The following is a 17,144-nucleotide window of genomic DNA, read 5'->3' as shown; positions in this document are numbered from 1 at the left end:
TGATCTCGCACAAATGCCTTCGATCTTAGTCCGGATATGGTCACTTAGCACAAAGCCTTCGGGACTTAGCCCGGACATCATTCAAATAACCATGCACATTTAACAATAAATCATGGCACATTCGTATTTCGTTTTCGTTAGCAAAACTCAAACACAAGACACTTATCATTCTTGCAATTTCGGCTCAATAGCCACACACAAAGAGCATGATTTTGATTTGCTTAAAACATGATCTAATCAAATCATAATTTAAGCTCTTTTACTCAAGAACTTACCTCGGATGTTGTCGAACGATTCCGATAGCTATTCGACCACTTTTTCCTTCCCTTTATCGGATTTAGTTCCCCTTTGCTCTTGAGCTTAATTAAACAAATAAATTGATTTAATCATTTGAGCATCGAAAAGAGGAACACAAGGCACTTAGCCCATATTTATACATTAGACATTAAAGTCACATATATACGGAATCATGAATCAAACTCAACATTTTGGCTAATTTTCCCCCTTGGCTGAATTTTCTAAGCCAAGACAAAAGCATCAATATGCTTGCCTCTGACCGAATACATGCAACACCAATCTCCTTCCTATGGCCGAATATGCATGTCTATGTTGGGGCCGATTGCAACACTTAATACATTCTAAAAGTATGGTCACTTGTATTGACTAAACACCATTTTGTTTCAAGTTCAAAACTTGGCTAATACACACATATATACACTAGTAAAGCATCCTCTCCCTTTCCATCAATTTAACACACGCATTACTCATTAATATACAAAAATTATATTCGGCCTTAGCACACAACTTGCTAGGCGATTCTTCTCCATCTAGCAACCAATGCACATATGTGCTCACTCAAAAATGCTAAAAAGAAGATTCAAGAATCATCAATCCACCATCACATGCATCATTAACAAGCTTCATATTTAGCATGCAATGGCATTAACACAAAATCCACCTAGGCCAAATATCATCCCCATGACATAGCAAAGATTTGAACCATGGGCTAATTAGAACTCAAGCTAGCAACTAAAAACATGCATGAATCTCATGGCACAACCTCAAACATACCTTGATCTAGATACAAGTATGGCCAAACCTCCTCCTAATCCTCTTCCAAACCAAACATGAAGCAAGAACTCCTTCCTCCTTCCTTAGAATTTTCGGCCAAAAGAAGATGAAAAAGGATGAACAAAATTTTTCTTTTCTTTTCTTTAACTCGCGGCAATGGGGGGGGAACAACCACACACTTTTTTTGTTTTCATCATATTCCCTTTCATTTTTTTATGCCCATGCTCCTTATTTTATCATACTTCCCATGACACACTAACTCAACATGTTTATGACACGTTTTTGCCCATCACACTTGGTCTACCATGCTTGTCATGGCCGGCCACTACTAATAGAGGGGGGGGGAAATTGACATGCAAGTCCCCCCTTTTTCAACATGCACTAATAGGTCCTTATGCTTTGACCTATCACATTTCAAAATTTTCTCACATAAGTCCTATTTACTAAAAATCACATGCAATCGACTAAATCGAAGCTTGAAATTTTCACACATTCATAATTACATATTCTAGACAATAAATATCACATTCGAACATTTTGGTGACTCAGTTTAGCGGTCCCGAAACCACTTCCCGACTAGGGTCAATTTTGGGCTGTCACATTATCAGAACCCCTTTCTCTTATAGAATTAAATTTAATTAAAACTATCGGGTTTTATCCTAAGCTTGGGCCTTCTAGAGGCCCACCAACATGATTAATCCTACACATAACAAACAGAACACAGAATTTTAAATTTTACAACTTTTACAGAATTCCCGAAAATTGGGGCGTTACAGCTAAATTGTACTTGGCTTTTTAAATGGAAGCCTTAAAGTTGCAATTTACCCATTAAGAGAATAATTGGATGGTACTAGACATATGTCATATGGCTTTGTTATAATATTATTAAAGTTAAATAAATAATTAAATAAAATATTATTATATGTTATTATATGTTATAACTTATATCAAATTATAAGAAGGTTTTCATATTACCTTTTCTCTTGGCCGAAACTTAAAGAAGAAAGGAAAAGAAAAACAAGTTAGGGTTCGGTGGTATTCAAGCATGATTAAGGCACGAGTTTAGCTCTGTTTTTGATAATTTTTATGTTTTTGAGATCGTTGCTTAGTAATCTTCAAGACCCATGCTTTAATTTTTTATTTTGGTGAATATTTTGAGTTGTGCCATTGTTGATATTTTATGATTTTTGTTGTTTGATGATGAAAAATGAAAGATGTGTTTTAGATTAACATATTTTTTATTGGAGTTTTTGATGATTTTGAGTAATTAGAACTTAATTGCAAAAATAATAATTTGAGGGACTAAAATGAGAAATAAATGAAATATATGGTCTTGTATGAACACTAGGAATATTCGGCCAAACATGGGTACCTTGAAATTTTGCATATTTTGTGTTTTGTACAATAGGGACTAAATTGTAAAATTGTAAATGTTAGGGGTAAAATGGTAATTTTCCCATTTATGTGTCTTTGGACTAAATTGAATGAAAATATGTTTGAATGAGCTTAATTTGAATATGTTTAGATCAAGAACCAAAGAAATCGGATTTGGACCGGGCAAAAACAAAAGTTGTCGACTAGCAGCCCCGTCCCATTTTACGACGTCTGAGGTAAGTTTATAAGCAAATGGATGTATCTAATTGTAGTTAAATGCTAAATATATATGTTGGTATGCAAAATATGAATTTATATATGCTATTGCTGAATGTGTATAAGCTTGGTAACCATGTTCAAGCATTCGTTTCGACCGAATTACGACGTCCGAAAGCCCCGAATGAACCTTAGGAATAGCTAGGATACATATGTCATGACATAGGATCCCGATATATGTCTGCGAGTAAGACCATGGCATCGATATGTAATACCGATATGTGTTTACGAGTAAGACCCTATCTGGGACAGTGGCATCAATATGTGGTTACATGTAAGACCACGTATGGGACATTGGCATTGTACAATTTATGTGATTATTCGGGTGTCCTATCCAATTCCAAATGGTTCATCGGGCAAAGATAAGTTGTATTCGAGTGTGAAAAACGAGCTAAATGACCAGGTATGAATTAGCTTGAGGTTTATTTAAAATAAGGTAAGTCTGTGAATTGATACTCATTACAAATTGTGTGTACTGCAAATGAGGATTATTTGTGAACTAGGTACGTGTATTCAACCTTGTGAAAATTATTGGAATGAGTATTAATTATATGTATGGAAATTTATGTATTCGGTCACATAATCAATGCATGTGTATGAAATTATATGGTAACATGCGAGCTTATGTAATTGAGTGTATGTGAATTAGATTTGTAATGATTATTTGGCTTTGGAAAATTAAATGCTAATATGTTAGTTTGACTATATAGACATTCGGTTAGGTGATATTTATAATGAATAAATAGTTGTATATATATAATATGAATTTATATGTGTTTGGATTTAAGTGAGTTATGATAATATTGTGACAGCCCAAAGTTGACCCTAGTCGGGAAGTGGTTTCGGGACCGCTAAACCGAGTCACCAAAATGTTTGAATGTGATACTTATTGTCTAGAATATGTAATTATGAATGTGTGAAAATTTCAAGCTTCAATTTGGTTGATTTCATGTGAATTTAGTCAATAGGACTTATGTGAGAAAATTCTAAAATGTGATAGGTCAATGTGTGAGGACCTATTAGTGCATGTGGACAAAGGGGGGACTTGCATGTCAAATTCCCCCCTAATGAGTAGTGGCCGGCCATGACAAGGAATGATGGGCAAAACATGTCATGAAACATGTTTTGTTAATGGAAGAATAAAATAAGGAGTATGGGTAATAAAGAAATGGAAACAAAAGAAAAAAAAATGTGTGGTTGCCCCCCATTGCCGTGAGCTAAAGAGAAGAAAGGAGAAAAATTTGTTCATCCTTTCTCACCTTCATTTAGCCTAAATTAGAAAGAAAAACAAAGAAAAAAATTTCTCATCCTTTGGTTCATCCTTGGCCAAAAATTTTAAGGAGGAAAGAAGAAGAAAGGTGAAGAGATTCGGCCATGCAGGTAGCTAGGCTAAGGTATGTTTGATGATGTTCCATGAGATGCATGCATGTTTTAGTTGTTAGCTTGAGTTCTACCTAGCCCATGGTCTAAATCTTGCTATGTGATGGAAATGGCACTTGACCATGGATGCATCATTCTTGGTTGATGTTTGATGTTGTGGTGATGAGGCATGAGGATGAGTTAAGATTCGGCCTAGGTGGAGGTTGTGTTAATGCCATTGCATGCAAAATATGAAGCTTGTTAATGATGCATGTGATGATGGCTTGATGATTCTTGAACCTCCTTTTTAGCATTTTTGTGTGAGCACATATGTGCATTGGTTGCTAAATGGAGAAGAATCGGCTAGCAAGATGTGTGCTAAGGCCGAATGTAACTTTGCATGTTGATGAGCAATGCATGTGTTAAATCGATGAAAAGGGGGAGGATATATGTGTGTATTAAGTGTTGAAATCGACCCCAAAAATAGACATGCATATTCGGCCAAGGGGAAAGAAATTAGCTAATATGTTGTGTTGATGCATGATTTTTGCATGTATGAGACTTTAATGTCTAATGTATAAATATGGGCTAAGTGCCTTGTGTTCATCTTTTTGATGCCTAAATGATGAAATCAATTTATTTGTTTGATTAAGCTCAAGAGCAAAGGGGAAATAAATCCGATAAAGGGAAGGAAAAAGTGGTTGAATAGCTAGCGGAATCGTTCGACAACACCCGAGGTAAGTTCTTGAGTAAGAGAGCTTAAATTACAATGTGATTAAATCATGCTCTATGTGTGGCTATTGAGCCGAATGTGCAAGGACGATATGTGCCTTGTGTTTGAGTTTCGCAAATGAAAATGAAATATGAAAGTGCATGATTAATTGAATGCTGTCCGGGCTAAGTCCCGAAGGCTTTGTGCTAAGTGAATATATCCGGACTAAGATCCGAAGGCCTTTGTGCGAGATACTAAATCCGGGTTAAGTCCCGAAGGCATTCGTGCGAGTTATTAAATCCGGGTTAAGTCCCGAAGGCATTCGTGCGAGTTGTTAAATCCGGGTTATGTCCCGAAGGCATTGTGTGAGTTACTAAAACCGGGCTATGTCCCGAAGGCATTTGAACGAGGAGCTATATCCGGTTAAATCCCGAAGGTACGTGATTTGGTAATGAATGAGCTTGCTGTAAAATTCCAGCGAATACTCGAAAAACATCCCAATATGGGGATATGTTACGTATGTGTAGAATTTAATCGAGCCCTTACAAATAAATGTTCGCTCAGTTGATAAACGAGCTACCGGCCTTCGGCTAAGTTAGACTATTGTGTATGTACATAAGGGTTGTTAATGTTGTGAAGCAAGTTTGATATCGGTAAATCGCGTATTATGAAATATTCCGTTTAGCTAAATGTGTGTTATTCTTTGTTTATGCTGGAATTTCTTGCTCAAAACTTACTAAGCATAAATTGCTTACTTCGTTCCATTGCTCCTCTGTTTTATAGATTTTTTGGTTCTCCAGCTATCGGACTCGGGATCTTGACGTCGAAGTCGCCCACACTATCAAAGGCTCTTATGGGTACTCTTTTGGTTGAATTTTGATATGGCATGTATAGGACGACCCATTGTTATTTTTCGAGTACTTTATGTGATGTATAAGTTTTGGATAGCCATGTGAAAATGGCTTATATGTGTTTAAGTATAATGTTATAATCATTTAGTGTGGATATGCTTGACAAGGATTGGCCACGGGGATGGTTAATCACTTTCATAAATTGTGCTATGTATGCAAAAAGGGCTAGTTGAACCATGAAATAGGTAAAGCCTACCTTAAAGGTAGATGCTGACAGCAGCAGTGACGTAGATTTGGAAAATCACTAAAAATAGTAGGAATGGAATTAAATAGTGAATAAATTATGAAAACAAACCTTGAAGAGTCTACTTTCATAGGAAAGTAACGAAACAAATATATGGACAGTACAGAAAGAGATATTCGGGTTCTTGTGGAACAGGGCCAGAACAGTTTCTGGATTCCCTGTTCCGCCTTTGGAAATTCACTATAAATTGACCAGAGATAATTAGGGGTCATACCATATATGTATGGATTCCTCTCTGAGTCTAGTTTCCATAGAAACAAACGGCATCAGTATTGAAACTCTGTGCAGAGAGATATCCAAGTCGTAATGGGAAAAGGTCAGTGTAGTCGACCCCTGTAACATGGGAGACTTTGACTAATAAACTGTACTAATTGGCCCGACCAAAAATTCTAGAAAAAAATACATAGGTGGGGACATGAGTCTATTTTTAGGGAAAAATCACCAAACTGATTTTCGAGTTGTGAAACTCAAGATATGATTTTTGAAGCGACTAGTACTCAGACTGGGCAGTGTCTGGAAGGAAATTTTTCAAAGTTTGTTAACATCTCGTGTCCGACTCCGGTGTCGGTCTCGGGTTCGGGGTGTTACATTACTAGTGTGTATATGTGTGTATTAAGTGTTGAAATCGACCCCAAAAATAGACATGCATATTCGGCCAAGGGGAAAGAAATTAGCTAATATGTTGTGTTGATGCATGATTTTTGCATGTATGAGACTTTAATGTCTAATGTATAAATATGGGCTAAGTGCCTTGTGTTCATCTTTTTGATGCCTAAATGATGAAATCAATTTATTTGTTTGATTAAGCTCAAGAGCAAAGGGGAAATAAATCCGATAAAGGGAAGGAAAAAGTGGTTGAATAGCTAGCGGAATCGTTCGTCAACACCCGAGGTAAGTTCTTGAGTAAGAGAGCTTAAATTACAATGTGATTAAATCATGCTCTATGTGTGGCTATTGAGCCGAATGTGCAAGGACGATATGTGCCTTGTGTTTGAGTTTCGCAAATGAAAATGAAATATGAAAGTGCATGATTAATTGAATGCTGTCCGGGCTAAGTCCCGAAGGCTTTGTGCTAAGTGAATATATCCGGACTAAGATCCGAAGGCCTTTGTGCGAGATACTAAATCCGGGTTAAGTCCCGAAGGCATTCGTGCGAGTTATTAAATCCGGGTGAAGTCCCGAAGGCATTCGTGCGAGTTGTTAAATCCGGGTTATGTCCCGAAGGCATTGTGTGAGTTACTAAAACCGGGCTATGTCCCGAAGGCATTTGAACGAGGAGCTATATCCGGTTAAATCCCGAAGGTACGTGATTTGGTAATGAATGAGCTTGCTGTAAAATTCCAGCGAATACTCGAAAAACATCCCAATATGGGGATATGTTACGTATGTGTAGAATTTAATCGAGCCCTTACAAATAAATGTTCGCTCAGTTGATAAACGAGCTACCGGCCTTCGGCTAAGTTAGACTATTGTGTATGTACATAAGGGTTGTTAATGTTGTGAAGCAAGTTTGATATCGGTAAATCGCGTATTATGAAATATTCCGTTTAGCTAAATGTGTGTTATTCTTTGTTTATGCTGGAATTTCTTGCTCAAAACTTACTAAGCATAAATTGCTTACTTCGTTCCATTGCTCCTCTGTTTTATAGATTTTTTGGTTCTCCAGCTATCGGACTCGGGATCTTGACGTCGAAGTCGCCCACACTATCAAAGGCTCTTATGGGTACTCTTTTGGTTGAATTTTGATATGGCATGTATAGGACGACCCATTGTTGTTTTTCGAGTACTTTATGTGATGTATAAGTTTTGGATAGCCATGTGAAAATGGCTTATATGTGTTTAAGTATAATGTTATAATCATTTAGTGTGGATATGCTTGACAAGGATTGGCCACGGGGATGGTTAATCACTTTCATAAATTGTGCTATGTATGCAAAAAGGGCTAGTTGAACCATGAAATAGGTAAAGCCTACCTTAAAGGTAGATGCTGACAGCAGCAGTGACGTAGATTTGGAAAATCACTAAAAATAGTAGGAATGGAATTAAATAGTGAATAAATTATGAAAACAAACCTTGAAGAGTCTACTTCATAGGAAAGTAACGAAACAATCATATGGACAGTACAGTAAGAGATATTCGGGTTCTTGTGGAACAGGGCCAGAACAGTTTCTGGATTCCCTGTTCCGCCTTTGGAAATTCACTATAAATTGACCAGAGATAATTAGGGGTCATACCATATATGTATGGATTCCTCTCTGAGTCTAGTTTCCATAGAAACAAACGGCATCAGTATTGAAACTCTGTGCAGAGAGATATCCAAGTCGTAATGGGAAAAGGTCAGTGTAGTCGACCCCTGTAACATGGGAGAATTTTACTAATAAACTGTACTAATTGGCCCTACCAAAAATTCTAGAAAAAAATACATAGGTGGGGACATGAGTCTAGTTTCAGGGAAAAATCACCAAACTGATTTTCGAGTTGTGAAACTCAAGATATGATTTTTGAAGCGACGAGTACTCAGACTGGGCAGTGTCTGGAAGGAAATTTTTCAAAGTTTGTTAACATCTCGTGTCCGACTCCGGTGTCGGTCTCGGGTTCGGGGTGTTACATTACTAGTGTGTATATGTGTGTATTAAGTGTTGAAATCGACCCCAAAAATAGACATGCATATTCGGCCAAGGGGAAAGAAATTAGCTAATATGTTGTGTTGATGCATGATTTTTGCATGTATGAGACTTTAATGTCTAATGTATAAATATGGGCTAAGTGCCTTGTGTTCATCTTTTTGATGCCTAAATGATGAAATCAATTTATTTGTTTGATTAAGCTCAAGAGCAAAGGGGAAATAAATCCGATAAAGGGAAGGAAAAAGTGGTTGAATAGCTAGCGGAATCGTTCGACAACACCCGAGGTAAGTTCTTGAGTAAGAGAGCTTAAATTACAATGTGATTAAATCATGCTCTATGTGTGGCTATTGAGCCGAATGTGCAAGGACGATATGTGCCTTGTGTTTGAGTTTCGCAAATGAAAATGAAATATGAATGTGCATGATTAATTGAATGCTGTCCGGGCTAAGTCCCGAAGGCTTTGTGCTAAGTGAATATATCCGGACTAAGATCCGAAGGCCTTTGTGCGAGATACTAAATCCGGGTTAAGTCCCGAAGGCATTCGTGCGAGTTATTAAATCCGGGTTAAGTCCCGAAGGCATTCGTGCGAGTTGTTAAATCCGGGTTATGTCCCGAAGGCATTGTGTGAGTTACTAAAACCGGGCTATGTCCCGAAGGCATTTGAACGAGGAGCTATATCCGGTTAAATCCCGAAGGTACGTGATTTGGTAATGAATGAGCTTGCTGTAAAATTCCAGCGAATACTCGAAAAACATCCCAATATGGGGATATGTTACGTATGTGTAGAATTTAATCGAGCCCTTACAAATAAATATTCGCTCAGTTGATAAACGAGCTACCGGCATTCGGCTAAGTTAGACTATTGTGTATGTACATAAGGGTTGTTAATGTTGTGAAGCAAGTTTGATATCGGTAAATCGCGTATTATGAAATATTCCGTTTAGCTAAATGTGTGTTATTCTTTGTTTATGCTGGAATTTCTTGCTCAAAACTTACTAAGCATAAATTGCTTACTTCGTTCCATTGCTCCTCTGTTTTATAGATTTTTTGGTTCTCCAGCTATCGGACTCGGGATCTTGACGTCGAAGTCGCCCACACTATCAAAGGCTCTTATGGGTACTCTTTTGGTTGAATTTTGATATGGCATGTATAGGACGACCCATTGTTGTTTTTCGAGTACTTTATGTGATGTATAAGTTTTGGATAGCCATGTGAAAATGGCTTATATGTGTTTAAGTATAATGTTATAATCATTTAGTGTGGATATGCTTGACAAGGATTGGCCACGGGGATGGCTAATCACTTTCATAAATTGTGCTATGTATGCAAAAAGGGCTAGTTGAACCATGAAATAGGTAAAGCCTACCTTAAAGGTAGATGCTGACAGCAGCAGTGACGTAGATTTGGAAAATAACTAAAAATAGTAGGAATGGAATTAAATAGTGAATAAATTATGTAAACAAACCTTGAAGAGTCTACTTTCATAGGAAAGTAACGAAACAATCATATGGACAGTACAGTAAGAGATATTCGGGTTCTTGTGGAACAGGGCCAGAACAGTTTCTGGATTCCCTGTTCCGCCTTTGGAAATTCACTATAAATTGACCAGAGATAATTAGGGGTCATACCATATATGTATGGATTCCTCTCTGAGTCTAGTTTCCATAGAAACAAACGGCATCAGTATTGAAACTCTGTGCAGAGAGATATCCAAGTCGTAATGGGAAAAGGTCAGTGTAGTCGACCCCTGTAACATGGGAGACTTTGACTAATAAACTGTACTAATTGGCCCTACCAAAAATTCTAGAAAAAAATAAATAGGTGGGGACATGAGTCTATTTTCAGGGAAAAATCACCAAACTGATTTTCGAGTTGTGAAACTCAAGATATGATTTTTGAAGCGACTAGTACTCAGACTGGGCAGTGTCTGGAAGGAAATTTTTCAAAGTTTGTTAACATCTCGTGTCCGACTCCGGTGTCGGTCTCGGGTTCGGGGTGTTACAAGCGTATCAACTGAAATTTTTACAGCAAGATCGTTCATTCCCAAATCACGTACCTTCGGGATTTAACCGGATATAGCTCCTCGTTCAAATGCCTTCAGGACATAGCCCGGTTTTAGTAACTCACACAATGCCTTCGGGACATAACCTGGATTTAACAACTCGCACGAATACCTTCGGGACTTAACCCGGATTTAATAACTCGCACGAATGCCTTTGGGACTTAACCCGGATTTAGTATCTCGCACAAAGGCCTTCGGATCTTAGTCCGGATATATTCACTTAGCACAAAGCCTTCGGGACTTAGCCCGGACGGCATTCAATTAATCATGCACATTCATATTTCATTTTCATTTGCGAAACTCAAACACAAGGCACATATCGTCCTTGCACATTCGGCTCAATAGCCACACATAGAGCATGATTTAATCACATTGTAATTTAAGCTCTCTTACTCAAGAACTTACCTCGGGTGTTGTCGAACGATTCCGCTAGCTATTCAACCACTTTTTCCTTCCCTTTATCGGATTTATTTCCCCTTTGCTCTTGAGCTTAATCAAACAAATAAATTGATTTCATCATTTAGGCATCAAAAAGATGAACACAAGGCACTTAGCCCATATTTATACATTAGACATTAAAGTCTCATACATGCAAAAATCATGCATCAACACAACATATTAGCTAATTTCTTTCCCCTTGGCCGAATATGCATGTCTATTTTTGGGGTCGATTTCAACACTTAATACACACATATATCCTCCCCCTTTTCATCGATTTAACACATGCATTGCTCATCAACATGCAAAGTTACATTCGGCCTTAGCACACATCTTGCTAGCCGATTCTTCTCCATTTAGCAACCAATGCACATATGTGCTCACACAAAAATGCTAAAAAGGAGGTTCAAGAATCATCAAGCCATCATCACATGCATCATTAACAAGCTTCATATTTTGCATGTAATGGCATTAACACAACCTCCACCTAGGCCGAATCTTAACTCATCCTCATGCCTCATCACCACAACATCAAACATCAACCAAGAATGATGCATCCATGGTCAAGTGCCATTTCCATCACATAGCAAGATTTAGACCATGGGCTAGGTAGAACTCAAGCTAACAACTAAAACATGCATGCATCTCATGGAACATCATCAAACATACCTTAGCCTAGCTACCTGCATGGCCGAATCTCTTCACCTTTCTTCTTCTTTCCTCCTTAAAATTTTTGGCCAAGGATGAACCAAAGGATGAGAAATTTTTTTCTTTGTTTTTCTTTCTAATTTAGGCTAAATGAAGGTGAGAAAGGATGAACACAAATTTTTCTCCTTTCTTCTCTTTAGCTCACGGCAATGGGGGGCAACCACACATTTTTTTTTTCTTTTGTTTCCATTTCTTTATTACCCATACTCCTTATTTTATTCTTCCATTAACAAAACATGTTTCATGACATGTTTTGCCCATCATTCCTTGTCATGGCCGGCCACTACTCATTAGGGGGGAATTTGACATGCAAGTCCCCCTTTGTCCACATGCACTAATAGGTCCTCACACATTGACCTATCACATTTTAGAATTTTCTCACATAAGTCCTATTGACTAAATTCACATGAAATCAACCAAATTGAAGCTTGAAATTTTCACACATTCATAATTACATATTCTAGACAATAAGTATCACATTCAAACATTTTGGTGACTCGGTTTAGCGGTCCCGAAACCACTTCCCGACTAGGGTCAACTTTGGGCTGTCACAAATATAATTGGGTTTAGTTAAATTAAGTTGATAATATCCTTGGGTTGATTATTTGCTTATGACTTACTAAGCTATAAAAAGCTTACTTGTGTATATGTGTATTTCTGTTTTATAGATTTTGGATCAAGCTACGAGCTCAGGGACTGTCAACAAAGTTCATCACACTATCTACTATTTTGGTACCTTATAAGCTAAACTCAAATTATGGCATGTATAGGCTGGAAAGTGTATGAAATGTTGAATTTTGGTTATGTATGTTTAAAGCCATGCAAAAATGGCTTAATTTCTAAGCTTGGACTTGGTTATGTTTGGTCATGGTTTAATTTATTTTGGCTGTCATGAAATATGTTATAAAATGTATGATAATTGTGCTAGGTGCTATATGCTTGGAAATTAGTGTGACAGTGATGTTAGTTATAATTTGTATTCGGTTGTGTAATTTGCTGAACTTAGAGATTGTGTTCATTATATATGAGTGATGTGTTTGAATAAACAAATCGGTTAGAATAATGCTTAGTTGGAAACATGAAATGTGATATAGTTAAATGATGGTTAAAGGTATATTAACTTGATTAGTTCGGTTGATAAGTGGCATATAAATTGTAAGTATTTTTTTTATTTAATTAGGTCAATTTATTTGGTATACATATACTCAATGTTAAACGTGACCTTTACATTGGAGAAATTTGTATATTATGCGCATGTACATTAATAGCATGATCGATCCTAGTAAAATGTATTTAATTTACATAGGTGATTGTTTAATAAAGTTTGTAACATGATTTCAATTGGATTTATTATGGGTTTGTGGAAGTATTAATTGATACATGTTGGGTGAGTAATAATCCATGAATGCAACTTATTATAAAGTTTATTTAAATATGTTTTGATGTTTTGTAAATATATACGCCGAATGAACTATAATTGTTATGCTACCTTTGGTTATGTTAACTATTTATGTTTTATAAGTGTTAGTAAAAAAAATTCAAATAAGTTAATAGGTATCTTTGAATAAAGGTTGTTATGAGACATGGAAAATAATTGATTATTAGTTAGGTATTATATTTATAGTTATATTTATGAGAACTATGATTATATATAATGGCAATGATTAAATATATACATGGTTTTTGGTTTGAATTTACGTTGAAAGTATATGTTTTTATATATAATGTTTGTGAGTTTTGCTTGTGACTTTGAATTACTAATTTGTACAGATTTGCCATAAACTAGTTGAGTTTGAAAAACAAAAAAGGTTTTGAATTGTCTTATGACAAGTAATGTCTTATAACCCTAATCCAGCGACGGATACGGGCTAGGGCTATTACATACAGTATGATGCATGTGTCTTGTATTAAAACCTTGAATTTTTTTTTCATTACTTCGATCATTTTCACACCCACCAACCATGTCGCCTTAGGGTCCCATGATTAAATGGCAAGAACATGGATTACATCTTATCAGTTCAAGAATCTTAATTCTCAAGACTCCATACAAACTAATGATCGTTTAATATTTGTCCATCATCTCTAGCTTAAATATTGTTTCTTGGGAAACTATTTAATAAGAGATGACCTTCAGTGTGTAACCATTGACTCAACACCCATCATAAGCAAACATTCATTTATGAGTCATCTTGGGACAATCTATTTGAAAGTCATGTATGACTAGTTGTCTTTAAAAGGAAATCCCACCTAGTGGACCCACATGACAAAGTTTACCTTGGGGTGTGGCCAAGGTAGGAACCGACTCGAAACTTTATCATGGTATCACTTAAGGACTGTTAATGGAGGCTGTAGGTCTTGTTCAAGGATCTTCTCCCACTCAATATTTAAAAAAAATGCAAGTTTTTCTTATCCCAAATTTCAAGAATGATCATACAATAGTCCTAGTGGCATTCTTACCTAATCTAAATGACATGCTTCCAATATATGCATAACATGCTATGACAATTTTATAATATTCACATTCATTCGCAAGAATCAATTAATTATAAAAATAAATAATTTTGATTCTCCACAATTTTTCTTTTAAGGGAAAAACTGAAGAAGTGAATGCGAACTGTGCATCAGATAGCGTCCCAGTAAAGGGAGGTGAGTCAAATTTGACTGATTAAAAACCAAGTCTTTCTTAAACAGAGCCAATCCTAGACATGCACCTTCTCATTATCACACTTCTCACAATTATCGAATAACCTAAATAAGTGAATAGAACAATACAACACATGTATTTTCTTATTATCACACTTCTTTTTTTAATCGATCAACTGTGGATCATCTCATATATATATATCACAATTATAACATTACATAATATAAATATTATAAACAATTATAAAATGGATATATAACGAGATAGGTAATTAAAATAAAATTATCAGACAAGGTTTCCATGGTTCTATTTCTAGAAAATAAATGAAAAAATAAAATTACATAATTTTTTATCACAAGGCATTCCTTGGATCTTCAACCGGCATCGCATCTTTTTCTCGTCAAGGACTCCTTTTGAAAAAAAATACATTTAAGTTCTATGTCCGTTTTCAAGCCATCTCCCTAATTGGAATTGTAGACGACATAATAATCTGTCTCAGTATTTGAATCAAATGTTCACTTTGATTCTTTTATGAAATTATAGACTCATTTAGATTATCTACTGAAATAAGTTGTCTTTCTTGTACTGTAAACGTTTTTACAATGCCACTTATCTTTAGTTTAGACAATCAATGAGCTAATATTTACTTGTCACAATTTCGCTATGCATGCAAAATATAAAAGACATAATAGTGAAATGTGAATTTAACTTTATTTATTTATTCATCGTTCAAATAAATAGAAGACAATTACATGTTTACTACAATGTGGGAACATTTCCCAACACAGAAATGTACTAAAACTTCCACCATGTTTGGTGGTAGGTCATTTGTAAATTTCATCCTTGTCATTGGTTCTCCTTACCTGCAGGTGCTCAGGAGGAGTCAACAAGTGCTTGTGTAAACAATGGTGCTAAAAATGTTGTTGATGATGCTTGCTTCACTGACTGTTCCAATTTTTTGGACACACTAAGGTAGGGAATGGATCTAGATTCAATGATGGACATTTTGTGAGGAAGTGGGGAGACTGTTGCCCCAAGGATAAGGGCTAGTATCAACGGCCACAAAAGGCCACAAGAGGAAGAAAAATCTCAGAGCACAGAGGGTAGTAGTGGTGGAAGACTGATCCACCACAGAAGAAGGAAAGAACCAACCAAGATTGGTTAAGAAACAGCTACATCCACCATTATCACAGTCTTCGAGTCTCCCACTAAACCCTCTCACATCGTGGACGAGTCTCTAATAGTTCCAGCGGAACTGCCTGCCCTAATTATTGTGTCTCTTCCCACGAAGCTAAGTTTTGGTATAATCTACACTATCCTGCGTGCCTATCTTCTTGGCTCACTACACCTGACCTCTCCCATTGGTGAGGTAATCGCCTTTTTCCTTGAAGGGACCATATTGGTGTAGGGTGATATCCCTTCTCCCAATATACGATCAAATAGAAATGGGAAAAGGACTTGTCTCGAGAGTTAAAATAATATGCCTACCCTTCCTCCTCTTTATCCAGTGTTGGCAATCCTTAATAAAAGAATTCGTAGGTACCATTTAAATGATGGTGGCAGAGTTTGAACTCCTTGGTTAAGGCCTCCAAGAAGCTTGCAATGAGAATGAGGCCAAAATAGGAAGTTTGCTGAATCTGTCTCTACCTAGGTGACAAAAGGAAAGACATGGGAGGCCAAAAAAAAAATTTAGAAGAGAAAGTTTACTAACTGGAAGGCGAGAAATCATCATAAGAGGGGCAAGTTTGGGCTGTGGGAGAGAAACGTGGCGTTGCAATGGAGCAGCTGTGGAAAAAGAGTAGCAAAGCCCAAATTATGAATTATTTTGATTTTTACCATGATTTTATATTTTTTATACTTGTTTAAGTGATAAACTTGATGGTATGGCTTTGGTATAGTTCCAAACATGTTTGGTCGTATTTTGAGATATGACTGCATGAAATTTTGCCTTAATTTTCTACATTTTTTGTCTTGTGTCTCGAGAAAAAAATGAACAAATTAGGCTAACCATGTATTTTTAGATACATGACTTGAGAAATAGTTGACATGTCTTGAGAATTTACGGGATAGGTCTCAAGATATGGCTTATTGTCTTGAGACATTCGAAGTCAATAGCCTAAGTTTAATTCATGAGAGGCAAGTCTTGAGAAATGGGACCTTTTTATTGATACATTGGCTCTCATATTTTGTGTTTTGGGCTTCTATTTGATGTTTTAAGGCACATTTGGACTTTATTTATATTTTTAATGATCTATAAATGCTTGTAATGATTATTCGCATGTTATTAATTCATCTTTAAATATGTTTTGAGTGTATGATTGATCGTTTGAGTCATTTTGATGATGAATGTGATGTTCTTTATTTGATTGAGCTTTAGGATTGAGTAAGGCGTGTTATATTTATTGGTATCAAAGACAAGCTTAGCTGCTCTAAGGTTCTATTTGAAATCATGTTAAGAAAGTATCTTTTGCACATGCCATATGATTGAGCTTTAGGATCGGGTAAGGTGAGTTATATTTTTTGATATCAAAGGCAAGCTTTGCTGCTCCTAAGTTCAATTCGAATTCATGTTGCATTAATTATCAGATAGAGCTTTAGGGTCAATTAAGGCGTGTTATATTTATTGGCATCAAAGCCAAGGTTAGTCACTCTTAGGTTCAATTAAAATTCATGTTAAGAAATATACTTTTGCACATTCCATTAGGATTTTTTACTATG

This window comes from Gossypium hirsutum, chromosome A10 (assembly GCF_007990345.1).
Source record: "Gossypium hirsutum isolate 1008001.06 chromosome A10, Gossypium_hirsutum_v2.1, whole genome shotgun sequence".
Lineage (NCBI taxonomy): Eukaryota > Viridiplantae > Streptophyta > Magnoliopsida > Malvales > Malvaceae > Gossypium > Gossypium hirsutum.
Note: the sequence above shows the minus strand (reverse complement) of the source record.